Source organism: Trachypithecus francoisi, unplaced genomic scaffold, assembly GCF_009764315.1.
Source record: "Trachypithecus francoisi isolate TF-2019V2 unplaced genomic scaffold, Tfra_2.0 Lachesis_group7, whole genome shotgun sequence".
Lineage (NCBI taxonomy): Eukaryota > Metazoa > Chordata > Mammalia > Primates > Cercopithecidae > Trachypithecus > Trachypithecus francoisi.
The window spans coordinates 70816222-70835949 of NW_022681472.1; positions in this window are offsets into that span (position 1 = coordinate 70816222).

Here is a 19728-nt window from a genome sequence, read left to right on the forward strand (position 1 = left end):
ATATACATGTATATGAATAGATTCGCTGAGTTGCACAGTAATTACATAGACCAAGCTATGTGTCTCATGCAAGTAAAAATAGGCATACTTTATATCAGCTTTAAAGATCTCTCATGATATCTGAAGTTGTAACAGTTATATAGTGACCCTAATTCAGTTTATTCATTGAATATTCATTATGTTCCAGTTGCTCTTGTAGGTGCTTTGGATACATCAAGAATTTACTATATTTCTCAGAAATTTTGCATTTCCTGAGAATTTAAAAAATGGTCTTGTATAAACCTGTTTAACTTCTATCCCACATGCTATTTCAAGTCTCCACAATCCTGTCCCTCCTAAATGCTATTTCACTAGTTACACTGAATGCCTAGCATAGTCATTATGAGAAACGTTTGTAGAGTTTGACAAATTTGGGTCCTGAATACCATCACTTACTAGCTAGAACACTGGTCCAGGTGCTAAAAGTAAGCTTCATTGTTCTTCTCTGTAAAATGGAAATAACAATCTTTATCCAATAGATTAACTAGAAGTTCTAAGTGTATTTAATATATTATGTACACAGCATGAGACACTGTACTTAGTACATATCAAGTATTCAGTGATGATCATTATTGTTATTATGTTTATTTTGTTCTGTTATTTACCTTTTACTATAGGCTCTAGAAACAAAAAAAAAAGGTAAGTTCTTATTAAAATATAGCAGATTCTATAAATTTAAATTCTGTCATGATGTTATCTTGCTGACTTGTAGCTAACTTGTACCTACATTATAAAATTCCAATTGATTTTGAATGAGCCTTACTGGATTATTTTCCCCATAAATCTTAGCAGCCTGGTCATCCCATTCACTGAGGAGAATGTCCCTGCAAACAAGGTGAGAGGGAAGGGTAAAGCTCTTTAGAGATGACCTGCAGGAGAGCTGATTTCCACCTATTCCAGAAAATCATCAGAGTAATACCTAAGCTAGCCTTAGGTCAAGACCAGGCATTCACAAATCTAGGTAGACATCTCCACGTCTGCAACAAACTAGGTAGTATAGAACAAAATGTGGGCAGCCAGGATGTTTTACATAGTTTAAAAAAAAAAAAAAAACCTGCACACATTTTAGCAAGATTATTCTGGGATCATCTTCCCAGATAACTGAAAAGAGAAAATTTAAGTATCTAAGATTTAAGTATCAGTAATTAATTAATGTTGCAAATACCCAAATCAACAATTCTACCTACCATCTATCTACCTCCTTATCTTTTTAAATGATTTCCACTTATTAGCTTCAGAAAAATATTTTTATAATATTGAAATAATAAATTTTTGTTTCTATGTGCATATTTTTTATGAGTAATTGTTAGAAATGTTTTATTTTCATTGGCAGTTCTAAGAAGACTTTATTTTAACGTTTAAAAAATTAGCCACAGGATTAAAAAACATATATATCATTCTTTGGCTAGGATAACAGCTCCCAATTGAGACCCAATAAATAGCCTCTAATGTTTATTTAATCAATAAAGAATTAAATTGGGATCTGAAGGTCAACAAACACAGCCAGAATCTATGAGTGTGTGGCTCTGCGTTGGAACCAGCCATTTATCCTTGACACACACACTTCCCAACTGAAAGCAGGCACTTTGCATATAAGCCACACACTGTGTTGATCTGAGAAACTCTGAGCTGGAATCCCAGTTGACAAAGCACATCTGCAGTGGCTCAGCTTTTCAACATGTCTCCTTTAGACACTAAACAGATAGGAAAATGGGTGAGGTGAGTTGCAGCCCCATGAGCATTCCTACACCTTAACAGCATGCAAATGATTTAACACAAATCCATCCTGCATTTTGGAGTAAATCATTTCCATCTCCCACATAACCACTATCAAGCTGAAAATGTGTTTGGCCATTTGGGGCATCTATTGAAGGCACTGATATTTTCAAACTAAGGTTCTTAAGTAAAATGTGTAAGATTGACAAAAGACTGTTTTCATTCAAAATGAAAATGAAGGTCATTCTTTCTTTTTCTTTTTTTTTCTTTTGTCCGTCTGTAAATATAGGAGACTTCATGTTTGTAATGTCTAATAGAACTTTCTGCAATGACCGCAATGTTCTTTGTCTAAGGTTTTCATTACAGTAGCCACTGGCCATGTGTGACTAACAAAAATGAGGTTAGTATGACTAAAGACATAAATTTAAATTTTAAGTAATTTAAATGTAAATAGCTACTTATGGATACTGCCAACTACCTTAAGTAGCAGGGCTCTAGACATTTAAGACAGCATTTTACATTTCTTTGAAATTTGGGGTTAATAAATGTTAACCAAATAACCTTATTTCTGGCAAAATAAGCTCAACATCAATTTAAGAAAATAGAAGGACAAACATCATCACTTTAGCTATAGTTTTTAGTGCAAAGTTTAGATCCTTCTTAAGTACAAACTATTTATTGGATAATTATAAATATTTTGTGCTGGTCAATGGACTATTTTGATTAACTGGAAGTTATTATATAGCATAAATTTCCAGTTTCTAAGTGCTGCACCCATTTAAATATAGTTCTCACAAAAATACTCTTTAAAAGTAAAACTAGCAAGAATCAAAATGTTATGGATTTATTTATCTGTTTCAGAATCAAGAAAATAAACAAGCTTCTTATTATTTGATTCAAAAATAACACTCCATCAAAACGATGCTAATAAAGTTTTGAGAGGTTACAACGTGCTGGCGGCCCTTGCTAGCTGTCAGCACCTCCTCGGCCTCCGCATCCACTCTGGGGAGGCTTGAGGAGGCCTTCAGCCCTCCACTGCACTGTGGGAGCCCCTCTCTGGGCTGGCTGAGGCCGGAGCCAGCTCCCTCTGCTTGCAGAGAGGTGTGGAGGGAGAGGCATGGGTGGGAACTGGGGCTGCACACACAGCTTGCAGGCCAGCACGAGTTCAGGTGGGTGCAGGCTCAGCCCCGCATTCTGATCGGCCAGCCGGTGCTGCCTACCCTGGGCAGTGAGGGGCTTAGCACCTGGGCCAGCAGCTGCGGAGGTTGTGCCAGGTCCCCCAGCACTGCCAGCAAGCCTGCACAGTGCTCAATTTCTCGCTGGGCCTCAGCTGCCTCCCCATGGGGCAGTGCTCAAGACCTGCAGCCCTCCATGCCTGAGCTCCACCCCCATGGTGGGCTCCCACGCCACCCTATCCTCCCCAACAGGCACCACCCCGTGCTCCATGGCGACCCATCCCATCCACCATCTAAGCACTGAGGAGTGCAGGTGCCTGGTGCAGGACTGGCGAGCAGCTCCGCCTGTGGCCCTGGGGCAGGATCCTCTAGGTGAAGCCAGCTGGGCTCCTGAGTCCAGTGGGGACTTGGAGAACTTTTATGTCTAGCTAGAGGATTGTAAATGCACCAATCAGCACTCTGTGTCTAGCTCAAGGTTTGTAAATGTACCAATCAGTGCTCTGTGCCTAGCTAATCTAGTGGGGACCTGGAGAACTTTTATGTCCAGCTAGAGGATCCTAAATGCACCAATCAGCACCCTGTGTCTAGCTAAAGGTTTGTAAATGCACCAATCAGTGCTCTGTGTCTAGTTAATCTAGTGGGGACTGGAGAACTTTTATGTCTAGCTAGAGGATTGTAAATACACCAATCAGCACTCTGTGTCTAGCTCAGGGATTGTAAACGCACCAATCAGCACCCTGACAAAACAGACCAATCAGCTCTCTGTAAAATGGACCAATCAGCTCTCTGTAAAATGGATCACTCATCAGGATGTGGGTGGGGCCAGATAAGGGATTAAAAGCAGGCTGCCTGGAGCCAGCAGTGGCAAGCCCCTTGGGTCCCCTTCCAGGCTTTGTTCTTTTGCTCTTTGCAATAAATTTAGCTGTTGCTCACTCCTTTGACCCACACTGTCTTTATGAGCTGTAACACTCACTGCGAAGGTCTGCAGCTTCAATCCTGAGGACAGTGAGACCGTGAACCTGACAGGAGGAATGAACAACTGCAGACATAACGCCTTAAGAGCTGTAACACTCACTGCAAAGGTCTTGTAGCTTCACTCCTGAAGCCAGCAAGACCACAAACCCAACAGAAGGAAGAAATTCTGGACACATCTGAACGTCTGAGGGAACAAACTCCAGACACACCATCTTTAAGAACTGTAACACTCATCGCAAGTGTCTGAGGCTTCATTCTTGAGGTCAGTGAGACCAAGAACCCACTAATTCCGGACACAGTTTCTTTACCTTATTCTTCTCAAAATAACACCCCAAACAACAAGAAGAAAAAGAAAAGACTCCAACTCCACCATCAATGAAAATGAGGCCTTTGGTAATATTTACCTTTGAAATATAAAGATGGAAAGAGGTGTGGGGCAGGGAGATGACAAAAGACCAAACAGAGGATGCAAGTCAATCCAATATTCCTAAGAGAGGCTGAGAAGAGGGAGAAGGGGCTGGGCCAAAGAGAAGTTTGCCTATTTACCCCTAAAACATTCTAGAAGGTCTCGGGAAGTAGAGGGCACAGATATTACTGAAATCAAGAGGAAAGCTTGAGATGGTGAAACAGAGGGAATATCTAACAGTGTTATAAGTTAGACCACTATGCCATGCATTCAGAGACTATTCACTCCCTCTCTTCTACGAATACCCCCACCCAAAAAAACCCAAAAAGATTATGTGCTAGAGCAATGTTGCTCAAACTGTGGTCCCCAGGTCACAGATTGGGAAACTTGTTAGGAGTGCATTCTCTGGCCCCACCCCTGACCTACTGAATCAGAAGCTTGGGAGTTGAGGTCTAATCAACTGTGTCTCGGCTAATCTTCCGAAAGATTCTGATACATGTTAAGGCATGAAAACTACTGGTCAAGGGAAATTGAGTAGCCAGCAAGACTCTGGCCTCGTTAGCCTAGGCATAGGTTATTTAAATTCAATACTGAAAACAAGGAAATTAAGTACTTACGGAAAGGCCCCAACTCCAAAAAAGCAGCCACACATGCTCTTCAGATAGAAGGTTGTAGGATCTTTTCTGATGAAACTAACTACCCTGGAGAAAAACAATCAATAAAAACCCACTGGCTACCTAATTGCCCTATAAGCCCACAGTGCTTCCAATTCGTTTTTAAGTGCCCAATTTTAGACATGAATGGATAGTCAAGGGTGATCAGATATTTGAGGAAAGTATCACAAACACCAAAACAAACAAAGAGAAAAACCAGGCACTCAAAAGAAACAGATGATGTAGGGAACCAAAGAAAACTTCAAAAGATATAGAATTAATGATCTGCAATAGAGAAAAAAACATGCTGCATCAAGGAAACAAGAATATTATGGTATCCAAAAGAAACTATAGTAGAAGAAGAATAAATACTTGAAACTTTAAAGTGTGATAGCTGAAATCAGTAATTCAATAGAACTGGTTGAATGCTAAATCAAGAATTCGCTCAAAAGTAGAACAATAAACAGAAAATGGATGATAAAAAAGAAAATGATTAAATTAGAAGCTCCTATCCAGGAGATGCAACATCCAACAAATGGGATCTCACATAAAAGATAAAATGGTGGTGATAAGAAACAGGGAATCTCCAAAGCAATAATATAAAATTTTTTTTCGAAGCTGAAGGGCATAACCTTTCTATTGAACATCCAGACTAATAAGTGAAAAGAACAAAGGCAAATTATTGTAAAGTCTTAGAGTATGAGAAATTTTAAAAATATATATCCTAAACATTCCTAGGGATTAAAAAAAAATAGTCACAGATACTAGGGAATCCAATATCTATCAGTATTCTCAAGATCAATCTTGACAAATAGAATATGATAATGTATTAAAAATCTCCTAATGACATGAAATTCAACCTAAAATTCTCTAGTCATTCAGTCCATCAGGCAAGGGTAGAAAAATGCATAAAGGATCAAAAAAAAAAAATTCCTCCCATGTAAACTTTTGTGAGCAGCTACTGTAGGATATATTCCATCAAAGTGAGGGAATTGTCCAAAAAAGAGAAGAACACGGGATCGAGGAAACAGTGACTCCCAACCCAGGGAGTAGGTAAGTTGATTCCCAAAGTAATATCAGAGGTAAGTCTGAGGGAGTGAGCTGTGCAGAAGATCTAAAATAGAACCACTTCATATTAGGAAGGAAGTTTCAAGGGGAGAAACAAAGAATAGATTGTGCAAGACAGATTCCCTGCAAGGTGGTGACAAGAGAAAGAGTTGGCATCCTACAGAATGGGAGCATTTAGACACCTAAACTTGCTCCGTGAAAATTGGGTATGGCTAAATACTATCCTAGTAGACTGTAGGATGGCAGATGACAGCTGAGAGCAACTGCTTCTCCCTGTCATATAGCTGCAACCACAAGGCTTGGACCATTGTACCTTATCATAGCAGGGCAGGGGCTGATGGGTCCCTAATCATGTTTCTTCTATAATTCAACTCAACTACAACTCACTAAAATTCAAAGGGCAGTTTCCCTCTCTGGAAGTCTGATATCTGGACATAACACATCTTGGTGCACTGTCTCAGAAGTCCATGGCTAACAGAAGAACCATAATTCACTTCTGCTTCTGTCTATAAGTTTTCTTCCAAAAAACACCATCCCAAACCTGAGATATATTCTTCCTTGCCATTCATCATTCATTGCTTGCTAAACACTACAGCAGCAAAAATCCTATCCCCCAGATACACATACCACGCACAAACACGTACAAAAAAAAACCACTCAGCTGCAAACACAGGCCACTTTTTATAGAAAAGAATATATGACTCAAATAAACAGCAAAGATGCCAAAGGGTGTAGCCATTTTTCACATACAAATTGTGAAAATCTGTATTGTGAAGCATTTAACAGATTTATTAGATTGTGTAGATTTTGTCGGACATTTAAAAAAAAGTTAAGAAACTGAAAAAGGAAGCAGTTTTATTCCTTTCAAAATACAATGTGTACCTGTAGTACTCTACTTGGCTTGACTTGAATATTTGCCAAGTTGTAATTGATGTATACACTGAATATGTATTAAAGCAAAATCGTTATATCATTTTATTGGGAGGATGAGACTGACTTGAAAAAAGTGAGTAATGTAAGCAGGGTAAAATCCTCCACTAACATAAAGAGGAAGAAATGTATTAATAACTAAAATTGATGAGCCAAGAGATAGTAGCTCATGAATATTATTTAGAAATAATATCAGGAGAAATAACCCAAAAAGTTGAAAGAGATTGAACTGGGGAGTGAAATGACATAGGAAGGAGGGGGCAATAAACATTAATATGTATTAAAAGCCTTTTGTCACTGACTTTTTAAAGATTTCATATGTAGTACTTGACAAAAAATTAAAATAATTTAAAATATGGGTACATAACATTTTCCAAATGCAAACAGACCTCTTTCATTCTAAAAGTTGGTTGGTAAATATGTTTCTACAGAAACCTTGAGAACACCCGGACTTTTTCATCATTGTAATATGGTGTATCAGTTTTCTATTGGGGCATAACAAACCACCCCAGAATTTAGTGACTTAAAATAAAACCCTAAATGTATTATTTATTTATTTACTTATTTACCATGGACTTGCAAATTGGGCAGGGCTCAGTGAAATCTATTTGTTTTTGGTCCATTCAGTATTAACTGGGAAGCCCTGGGGGCTGGAGGGAGTATTTTCCTCTATGGATTACATGGGTTTCTGCACAGCATTGTGGCTGTGTCTGGAATGAGCATCCCAAGAAGCGTGGCACTTTTATAACCTACCCTCAGAAATTGCACAGGGCAAATTTCTTTATACTTCATTGGTCAAGTCAATCATAAAGTCCTGTCCAAGCTCAAGGGGAGGGGCCATAGGCTCATCTTGGAGATTTGATGATGGCGTGGTGAAGTTCTAAAATACCACGTGAAACAAGAGAGGTGGCTATCTCTGGGAAATTCAATATTCCTCTGTTTATCCACAATTTACAGCTTTCTCACACTCACCTCTTTCTTCAAGAATCCCCCAAAGCCTCATTTTGCTAAGGCTTTGGGTTCAGGCAAGAGGTCCAGGATGTCAGGAGTTAAATCAGATCCAGATGTGGATGAAGCTCTCAGGTGCAACCTTGGGTACAGTTTCTTAAGCATCATTATTCTCAATCCAAAGACCTGCAAATTAAAGAGCCACTGTGTTGGTCCTTTCCACACCCCGTATATGATGGTGAGGCAGACATAGGCTAATATCTATAGACACCCCCATTTGAACTGTGAAAACAAGAGGTGGATTGCAGATATGGGTTCATTGCAGTTCTGACATCCAGCCCCTTACATGTTATCAGTTCCTTGATTAGAGCCCAGTCCTACTCCTTGGGAGTTCATATTTCTTGGCTATACCCTCTGGGGTCTTGGCTGTTTATTCGAGTCATATATTGTTTTCTGCAAAAAGTTGCCTGTATTTGCAGCTGAGTAGTTTCTTCTGCTTGTTTTCTGCATGTAAAAATTTTACTGCCAAAGACCTTTTTTCATTTTATATTGTCTCAGTGGTTTTCAGACCAAAGTGATATAATTCTTTTAGAAATGTTGTGGGATGCTTATGTATCAATTTATGAACCTATTCCATTAGACTAAAGTCAGAGCCATAAATCCATAAACACTGTTTAGTTAGCTCTTTCTCTACCCAGTGCTTTTGCTCTTGTGGGCAAACACCATTCAGATTCTTAGAAGCCCTCCTATTTTATAGGGAAGATTTGTAAAGCACACCCTTCAGGTCCCTAAGGAATCTGCTTTCTCTCTTAAAGGGTCTATAAGGTGTGCTCTTAGATCTTTGTGAAGTCTTATCAAAGAATTGTACAGTCCTATCCTGGATTTGATCTTGGACCTGAAGGTCCTTTTTAAATTAGAACTTGATATACTCTGGTTTATCTTCAGATATGAATTTTTTGCCTTTTAATTTAGAACTTGCTGTCTGGAGAGGCCAAGAATGAGAAACAGTTTTATTATTAAACACATCAAGTCCTGGATCCTTTCTATTTAACGATGTATTCTTCAGCTCATTTCTCTCTCTTTTGCATTTTATCACAGGCACTGAGATGAAGCCAGGTGACACTTACTATATTTTGTCTGGAAATCATTACATGATTGAGTTCATTTCCTGTTTTCCAAGTTTCCCCAGGCTATAGAGTTGCCAAAGTTTGTGTAACTACATAACAGAGCTCTCCTTTTTTCTAACTTCTTTTAAGCCCTCATTGTCAGTCTCCTTGAGGCCAGTTAGGCTCATGCTAACTTTCTACTCAAGGCCCTGAAGCCTTCACTAACAACCTGTTGAAGGCCCTTGGAGCTCCTGCCTTTTACCTGATCTTGAAGTTAATGCCATATGTTTTAGGTTTTGTTACAGCAACATCCCACTTCCAGGTACCAAAATCTTTATTAGTCATCTATTGCTACAATGACAAACCACCGCAAAGTGACTTAAAACAATAATATTTACTTATTCTGCTCATGAATCTACAGTTTGGACAGGGGGCATATCTGCTCTACATGGTTTCTGCTGGAAGGACTCAACTAGAGAATCCAATTATAAGATGACTCCCTTGCATGACTGGTGAGTTAGGGCTGGCTGTCAGCTGGCAGTTAAAACAGGGCAAGGGTCCAAGGACTTCCAAGGACTGAAGTTCATTTCCATGCATGCATCTCCACAGGCTGAATGGGCTTATTCACAGCATAGTATCTGACCGGGTTCTAAGAGCAGGTGTGTCAAAAGAGCAAAGTAGAACATTTTCATAGAAAATCATAAACTGTCACTTAAGTTATACTTTGTTAGTCAAGGCCTGCACAGGTTAAAAGAAGGGACATAGACTCTGTCTCTTGGTAGAGGAAGACAAGATTCTAAAATAACATATGTGGTGGGAGCCATGGTTGTCACTATTTTGGCTAACTAGGTTACACATTGACTTTCAGAAATGAAGATTTGGTAACAGAGATATGAGGAAAGCACGTGAAATATATGAATAATTTTTACTAAGACATTTTCTTTTTAGAGCCTCTATAAAGGGAGAATGTAGGCAGGGCACGGTGGCTCACGCCTGTAATCCCAACACTTTGGGAGGCCAAGGTGGGCAGACCACTTGAGGTCAGGAGTTCGAGATCAGCCTGGCCAACATGGTGAAACCCCATCTCTAATAAAAATACAAAAATTAGCTGGGCATGGTGGTGCACGCCTGCAGCCCCAGCTACTCGGGAGGGTGAGGCAGGAGAATCACTTGAACCCGGGAGGTGGAAGTTGCAGTGAGCTGAGATTGCACCACTGCACTCCACCCTGGGTGACAAAGCAAGACTGTGTCTCAAAAACGAATAGATACATAAGAACAATAAGCCATGCTACTATAAAGACACATGAACATGTATATTTATTGTGGCACTATTCACAATACCAAAGACTTGGAACCAACCCAAATGTTCATCAATGATAGACTGGATTAAGAAAGTATGGCACATATATACCATGGAATACAATGCAGCCACAAAAAAGGATGAGTTCATGTCCTTTGCAGGGACATGGATAAAGCTGGAAACCATCATTCTCAGCAAACTATCACAAGGACAGAAAACCAAACATCGCATGTCCTCACTCATAGGTGGGAACTGAACAATGAGAACACTTGGACACAGGGCGGGGAACATCACGCACCCAGGCCTGTTGGGGGGTGGGAGGGATAGCATTAGGAGAAATATTTAACTTAAATGATGAGTTGATAGGTTTAGCAAACCAACATGGCGCATGTATACCTATGTATCAAATCTGTACATTGTGCACATGTACCCTAGAACTTAAAGTGTAATTTTTAAAAAGTAAATAAATAAATAAGAACAAAGGGAGGATGCAGTATTAAGCTGACTCATATATTGATTGATACACTCTCAGATATGGCCTTTGATTGATTTTAAAACATCCTTTAATGAAAAAAGGTAATAAGAACTAAGGTCTTGGCACTGCACTCTTAGCAGAGTGCTGGTGCAAAGTTAACATTCAAAAATGCTAGACCCTTTTGACATGCACACATGCACACATGCACATACACACACTTTTGTTGCTGTGCCAACCTACCACTTTTTAATTATGCAGTCTATTAAACAATTTATCAAGCTCATCCTATGTACCAATAAAATATAGTACAAAAATGAGTGGGATTTCCATTTTTTATTTCATCAATGGATAGAGAACACAACAGGTAAATAGATAATCCCCATATATTTTAAAGGAACTTTAATTATACTGGCCATTTAATCAAAATCACAAATTGGAATATATAGTCTAAAATAAGACTTTTTCCTAATTTTTAAATTTGTACAAAAACTTACAAAACAGCCAAATGTATGCAGCTGAATTTATTGAGTAGAACAAAATTACATGAAATATCACTCTCCCAGTAAATATGGTTGCCATATTTAGCAAATAAAAATACAGAATACTCAGTTAAATTTGAATTTCAGATAAAATATGAGTAATTTTTAGTATAAGTATCTCCCATGACATTTTTGGGACATACTTTTACTAAATTTATTCATGGCTTATCTGAAATTTAAATTCAGCAGAATGTCCTGCATTTTATTTGGCAGCCCTACCAGTAAATTCAAGTTGTGTGGTCATGATTAAACAGAAATAGTAACAATGTACTGTGGGAGCTACAAAGTAAAAAACCAAAGGTAGAGAGTTTTGCTCATTTGGTCCACTATAAAACGGGCTGCATGTAGAATAGTTAGGTTAACGCAGTCAAAGAAGAGTTGTCTAAATAATAAAAAAAAATATATTCTTAAGGCTGAATTAGTTATAAAGCAACAAGTATGCACAAAATCCTTCTTTACAGCTTTTTCCAATCCATGATTATCTTCCACAATCTGTACTTTCTTCTGTAGCTTCAAACAGACCATTTGGATTATCAGACTCAATTTCTCCACATGAGAAATAAATGGTCATTGTTACATTATTTCTTTTCCTAACTCATGAAGTGGGGTCAATACATTAAGTGACAAAACTTAAACAATAAAAAATTGGCAGTTTAAAAATGTGACTGAATGGACTTGAAATCAAACATGGTCAGATTCTCTTTCTTGTAATCAGAAATACTCCAGACTCAGGAAACTGTCTTATGTCTCTGCATAAATTGAAGCAGTGAAAAATTTCAGCAAATAGTAATTTTCCAGATTTGCAACATGACAGAAACATCAGGTGGCTGGCTAAACAATGCAAGGCACAGACAATGAATGAAAACCTTCCTTTATGCTTGCTCTTCACAGAAATACGAAGAGTGGCTGCCTTATCACAATTTCTTTAAGCCTTCCCACCTGGGAAAACTGGAAGTCTTACCATGGTCATTGACAATCTGATGACCATCGGAGGTGCGGTAAGCCATCCCCATACATGGAAAAAGAAAGCAGAGTCTTCCTTTGGAGGTACTAATGGCAGTCATTCAGCTTTGGGATTTTTTAGTTCCTTTTGAATTAGCAGTAACCTTTAATTTCTGAAACAAGCAATTCGAGAATGTGGTGGTCCTAAGTGACTGTATCTATGGAGAGGCCTTTACGTGGAGTAAAATAAAAATAAAAAACAAATGGTTACTCTCTTGTTCAGACTTTCAATCCTTGATCATGTGAAACTCAACGGCAACTGCGCCCCAGTGCAAAAGCAGATCTCTCCAATTGCCAGGACCCATTTAACTGAAAAGGAGTGGTGGGCTGCAAATAAGTTCAATAGTTATTGCAAAATAGGTACACATAAATTAGAGAGAGAAAGAGATAGAGAGACAAAGATGATAAATTGTTGTCTTCTTTATCCTCAGATTTCAGTATTTTTCTCCTCAATTTTAGATAACAAATGGGGAGAAAAACAGAAAGTGCCAAGATTAGTTTTTTTTTCTGCTTTAGAAATGCTGGAGAGTCACTGGCTCTGAAAACGCTAGATTGAAAAAGTTGAAAGGTAGGAGGAAAGGAACAAGAAACCGAGTGTGTAGAGATTTGGGGCAGTTTGGCAAGGATAAAATGAGAAACTAGGGATAGTTGCCAGGATACTTAGAATGAGCTTTCTGTGGACATAGGGGAAGAGAATCTGTAAGATGTTGTGTTTGGTGTCATGAAACATACTCCTCATTTGCCATTTTTGAAGAGAGGTTTATACTATTTACCAAAATAAATGAATAGGTAAAATTTCAAAGAGGGCAGGGAAAAAGTAGCACAGATAGTAAAGTCAAATAAGGAATGTCACAATATTAAATTTATGGGAAATCAAGTCTCCTAACAAAATCACTTATAAATGTAAGATATATTGGGTCAGTCACAGTAAAATCTAGGTAGAAAAGAGTTTGTAAGGAATAGACATACATTTAAATGTATTGATTTACCCATATTTCTTTGAACAAGCTAAAGCACTTTTCATTTTCTCTCCTTCTTTTGGAGTAATTTTCTTAAGACACAAGTATTATCAGCCAACTTTCCAATTAAATATCTTCTGAATGCTCCTCAAGGTTTATAAACTAAAGTCCAAATTTAGCATTTGTATTCCAAGTCTCTCATAAACTGGTCCCAATTTCTCTTTTCAGGCTTTTTCCCTATCGCATCCGCTCAAGCTCATATTGGTAGACTTCTTTTCTGAATCTTTATCTGTGTTCATCATATTCTTCCTGCAATGTCCTTCCCCAAAGGAATGTGTTTAAATCTGGGCTCCACTACTTCCCAGCTAGAAGACCTCACTTAATGTCTCAAGACATATTTTTGTAAGATAGAGCTAATAATAATCTTTATGCCATAGATATTCCACAAATATTAAATAACATAATACTTATAAAGAAATTTACACAATGTCTATCATGTAGTAGTCATTTAATAGTTGCTAGCAATATTATTTTCTCTTCTCTATTAAGATCATATGTCTATTTCTTCAGATTCATGAAATCTTCCTGTAACTGAAATTATGCTTTTGATCCTCCCTGCCTCCATAGCACTTTGCATATTGCTTTTTTATGCACTTTCCAAATTCAAATTTGATTTGTTATGAGTTGGAGCACATTTGCTTTTCCCAAGAAAATTGTAAACTTATTTGCTGTTGAGGCTGCATTATGTTCATCATAATGCATCCACAACAGAACATTGTTCAATAAATATATGTATTGAGATTGGCACTGTGCTAGCCACTAGAGGAAAAGAGTCAATTAGACCTCATCCCTGCCCTCAAGAAGCTTCTCATCTAATGAAGAAATTCAGCCTTGTAGATCATCCTTAGTAAATGTTTGCTGAATTAAATTGAATGCTCTTTTGAAGTGCTTAATTTTTAAACAAGTGATGTAATACTAAAGCAGGAGTCTGCCTTTGTTTTTCCAAGAAGCAGAGCCTGCAATGGAGATTTGTATGCAAATAACGTAAAATGGAAGTGTTCTTAGGAGAACGTTCACGGTAATGAAAAAAATCTGGATAGGCATGAGATTAAAGATAGGCAGAGGCCAGGCGCAATGGTTCATGCCTGTAATCCCAGCACTTTGGGAGTCCGAGGCGGGTGGATCATGAGGTCAAGAGATAGAGACGATCAACATGGTGAAACACTGTCTCTACTAAAAATACAAAAATTAGCCGGGCACAGTGGCAGGCACCTGTAATCCCAGCTACTAGGGAGGCTGAGGCAGGAGAATTGCTTGAACCCAGTGGGGCAGAGGTTCAGTGAGCCAATATCGTGCCACTGCACTCTAGCCTGGGTGACAGAGTGAGATTCCATCTCAAAAAAAAAAAAAAGAGATAGGCAGTGATGGTTACAGGAGAAGTCTAGCCTCATTCTGATCCCACGGAGGGCTCTAGAGCAGGAATTCTACTACAAAAGTTACTGCACCCCCTGCAACCTCCCTTCTTCCCACCATCTGACAAAATTGACTGTGGCAGAATTGAGAGAGGCATTCTCAACTTTCCCGACATTTCCATGCTAGAGAGCTCCTGTTAACCAAGTGCATTCTTCAGAGAAGGATGCTGGAAGAAGCTGCGAGCAGTTAGCAGCAGAAGCTGAAGCTTAAAGAAGCTAGGAAATAGTGCCTAAGTCCAGAGAAGTGGATCTGGATGGGGGTACTGTTATGCACTGAACTGTGCCCCCTATAAGGTTCATATGTTGAAATTCTAATCTCCAATTCCTCAAAATGTGACTGTATTTGGAGATATGGTCTTCAAAGCAATAATCAATGTAAAATAAGGTCATTAAGGTGAGCCTTAATTCACTATAATTGATGTCCTTACATGAAGGGAAATTAGGACACAGACAGACACCTAGGGACAACCATGTGAAGATAGAGGGAGAAGGTGGCTATCTACAAGATGATATGGTTTGGCTGTGTCCCCACCCAAATCTTGTCTTGAATCGTAGCTCCCATAATTCCCTTGTGGTGTGGGAGGGACACAGTGGGAGATAATTGAATCATGGGGACAGTTTCTCTCATACTGTTCTCATGGTAGTAAGTCTCGTGAGATCAGATGGTTTTGTTTTTGTTTTGAGATGGAGTCTTGCTCTGTTGCCCAGGCTGGAGTGCAATGTCACAATCTCGACTCACTGCAATGTCTGCCTCCCGGGTTCAAGCAATTCTCCTGCCTCAGCCTCCCAAGTAGCTGGGATTACAGGCATGTGCCACCACACCAGCTAATTGTTGTATTTTTAGCAGAGAATGGGTTTTTGCCACGTTGGTCAGGCTGGTCTTGAACTCCCGACCTCAGGTGATCCGCCCACCTTGGCCTCCCAAAGTGCTGAGATTACAGACATGAGCCATCATGTGCTGCCAACCTGATGGTTTTAGAAGGGGTTTCCTCTTTCACTTGGTTTTCATTCTCTCTTGCCTGCTGCTATGTAAGATGTAGGCACATTCTTTCCTCACCTTCTACCATGATTGTGAGGCCTCCTCAGCTATGTGGAACTGAGTCCATTAAACCTCTTTTTCTTTAAAAATTACCCAGTCTCAGGTATGTCTTCATCAGCAGCGTGAAAACGGACTGATACACAAGCCAAGGAGAAAGGCCTCAGAAGAAACCAACCCTGTGGACACATTGATTTTGGATTTCTAGCCTGCAGAATGATGAGAAACCAAATTTCTGTTGCTTCCGCCACCTAGTCTGTGGCATTTGTTATGGCAATCCTAGCAAATAAATACAGGTACCAACAGCATCTGCTGCAGCCCCCAAAGAGAAAGCAAATCTAAAAAGTCATCAACAGAAGAAAGAGAAACAGAGGGAAAGATAAGACGCTGTGGGTTTGATGCACCACATAATTGTTAAGGAAAAGGCTGCTTTTATCAATGATCTGGCCTGGCCTTTTGGAAGAGACATGTGTTGTGTCTCCCCTGCTCCCCACTATTTTCCCCAGTGGGAAGAGAATTGTTTCTAGGAAACAACAAGTGCTTTCAGAGTGCAAGTAGTTGAAAGTCATTTGAGTTCCAGACAATTTGGAGGCAAAAGGTAACTTATGTGCTAATGGAGGAAAGGGAAAGCTGTTGAACCAGTGATAATTGGCTCAGGGAAGAAGAAACCCAGAAAAAACTCTGCATATTTTAAATATGTTCCCATCTACTAGATCCCCTACTAACTGAAAGGCTGGAATGAAGGCAAAAACTTTCAGAAGACTGAAAAACTGTCCTACTCAGAGGCCTCAACTACCAAGGATTTAGGTATTTTCCCTCCTCATCTTCCAATTTTAGTATTAAGGAAGGTAAAATGCAACTCTCACCAGCAAGTGGCTTTTGGGGTTTTTTTCGCTTTGCTTGTTTTTATGTTTTTAATATCCATAGGGTTTTGGGTTTATTGAGTAGAACTCCTATTGTAATTCACCAAAGCCATTCCAGATTCTCAGCATTCAGAGCAGCCAAGAATCTTGTGGTTTCCTCTCGTTTGTCCCATCATGCACTTCTGGAGTCCAACACGATAAAAGGCACAAAAGCATAAAGGAAAAGCCTTGCACAGTTAAAAAAAAAAATTAATTACATAAGGACAGGATGAGAGATACATGGCTTGAATGTGCTTTCTAGGAGGCAAAAAAGGCCTGGGGCTTTAGACCACAAGTTCAGCAGAACCCATGAGTGTAATGCTACTGTTGTAAAAGCTAATGCAAACTTAGGCTGCAATGACAGAAATAACATTTCTAATGCAAAAGAAGTTATGGTTTCAGGGTTTCTGCTCTCCTCAAGCCACATCTGGCTTATTGTAGTCTCGGGATGAGGAGACTATCCAAATGAGAAAGGCCAGGATAGTGAGACATATGGAGACTAAGTCAAAGGACTGCTAGCTCAAAGAACTAGAGATTTTTTTCCTGGGCTAGGAAAAGGGGTCTGGAGTAGAGATGTTAGGAAGAGGCAGGGGAGTTTTCTTTAAATAATTAAAGGAATTGTATTGGGAAAAATTGAGGTTTGTTTGATTTTAGCTAATATATTATGAAACCTTACAATTTAGAAGAATTTTTAAAAGTGGGGAAATGTTAGAGAGGATGACCAAGGCTTATTTTCAGAAAGAGCTGGTTTAACAATGACAAATGCCTAACAATTGTCAGGGCTAACTTAGAAGCACAGAGTTGCCTGTTCCCAGAGGTGTTCAGAGAGAAGCTGAATGACAGAATGACAAAATCACAGCATGGCAAGGAAGTTTCCTAGACATTTTCTCCAGTGAGCAAGAGGTTGGACTCAGAATCTATATGGAATCTTCCAGTAATAACATTCTATGATTTTAATTAAGAGTGAGATAGAGATTTAATAGCTGAGTGTGTTGGGGATGAAGTGGAAGAAGGTGTCATCTTGTATCTTGCAATTGGGATTTAATGTAAATCACATATTAAAAACAGTCCAAGAGCAATGCAGAGATAATTACTCTTTGATCTACCAATTATTGTTTAATATTTGTTGATTTTTATCTTCACAGATTTTTTGAAACCTTTATATATGTATACTTACTGATTATGTTCAACCAAATTTAACCTAAAGTTGGCACCTTACATATTTTAAATCTGCCCTAAAGGTTTCCTTATAAATGGTAAACTGAAATCTCACTGGATTTGTAAACAGATTAACCCGCTCTTGTGCCAATCACCAAGTTTCAGCCAATGAAAGGCAGCCAACTGTTCAAACCGTGTTCAAATCAAGCAAATGCTGAGCTCTAACTAATTTGACTGTTTCTGTACCTCACTTCCATTTTCTGTATGCCACTTTTTCTGTCCATAAATCTTCTACAACATGCCTGCGCTGGAGTTTCTCTGAGCCAACTCTCACTTGGGAGACTGCCCCATTCAAGAATCATGTTTGCTTAATAAAACTTTGTTACATTTAATTCGTCTAAGTTTTTCTTTTAACAACTTGGAACAAACATGATATTATCATAACGTTTGAATTTTACAATTAATCTTTATGCCCCCAGTTTTATTACCTAATATATTTTTTTCTGTTAGATGAATGTTTAAATTGCATCTGAAATCGCAGTATATCCAGGATATGGCATTGTTTGTATAAACAACTGACTTCCTTACCATGGCTGACTTAATCAGTACAGTCAGAACAACCAGTTTGGGCAACCAATCTAAACTGAATTTCTTAAATAATCAAATCAGCAAATATTTATTTATCTCTTACTATGTACAAGAAACTGTAGAAAGACAAAGCTACTGACAATATGGTTGGAGAAATACTACAACGTAAGAACATGCAAAAAATAAATGCAAACAAAAAAAAGTATCAATACCACCATAGGGCAAAGTAAATCTGGCATAGGGCAGTAGAAAACTAATTAACAAATTGAATAGTATTAATATATGTAGGAATCTGGATTGGATATAACCACTTTTATGATAGGTGGATAGCTAGATTAAATTTTTGAGAAGGAAGTAGGGTTTGTGATGGGCTTTGAAAAATAGATGACAATTCACTGGGCAGGAGGAAGGCATTCTAGGCACAATTATGTGGAAAAAAAAAACAAAAGAACGTTGATGAAAAACTTTAAGGCATACTTCAGGAAATTTAATAGAATCATTTGGTCAAAGACAAAGGTCTGCGGGAGGCATTATAAAGTGTTAGCTAAAAATATAAACCTTTGTGGCAAAAGGAAAACAAAAAAGAACACGGCTCACTTTGGGAGGCCAAGGCAGGCGGATCACAAGGTCAGGAGATCAAGACCATCCTGGCTAACACAGAGAAACCCTGTCTCTAATAAAAATACAAAAAATTAGCCAGGCGTGGTAGCGGGCGCCTGTAGTCCCAGCTACTTGGGAGGCTGAGGCAGGAGAATGGTGTGAACCCAGGAGGCAGAGCTTGCAGTGAGCCGAGATGGTGCCACTGCTCTCCAGCCTGGGCAACAGAGCAAGACTCCATCTCAAACAACAACAACAAAAAAAAATGAACACAGCTTTTAGTTAAGCCGTCGGTATAAATTCTATCTCTATGACTGTTAGCCTTGTGTGAGCTATTCAAATGCACCTGAATTTCAGTTTTCTGGCATGAGAAATGGACACAATATCTACTATCTGGTTGTAGCAAGGATTAAATTAGAAAATGTAGCTAAAGTATTTGCCCCAGTACCTAACAGAATAAAAAGACTCAAAAGTCTTTTCTGTAAATATTAGTGCTAAAACTAATATTATGTAAGAAAATAGAGTATGCAAGTAAGTCTATAGAGCAATCTGGCTAAAGGGTTTAAAGTTAAAACTGTTACTAAAGGGCCCCAAGAAAGGGAGAGGCAATAGGAAAGGGGTATTCTTAGGGAGATGCACTACATAGCTTTGCATGCATTTGATTAGTAGAATAAACTGGAGATA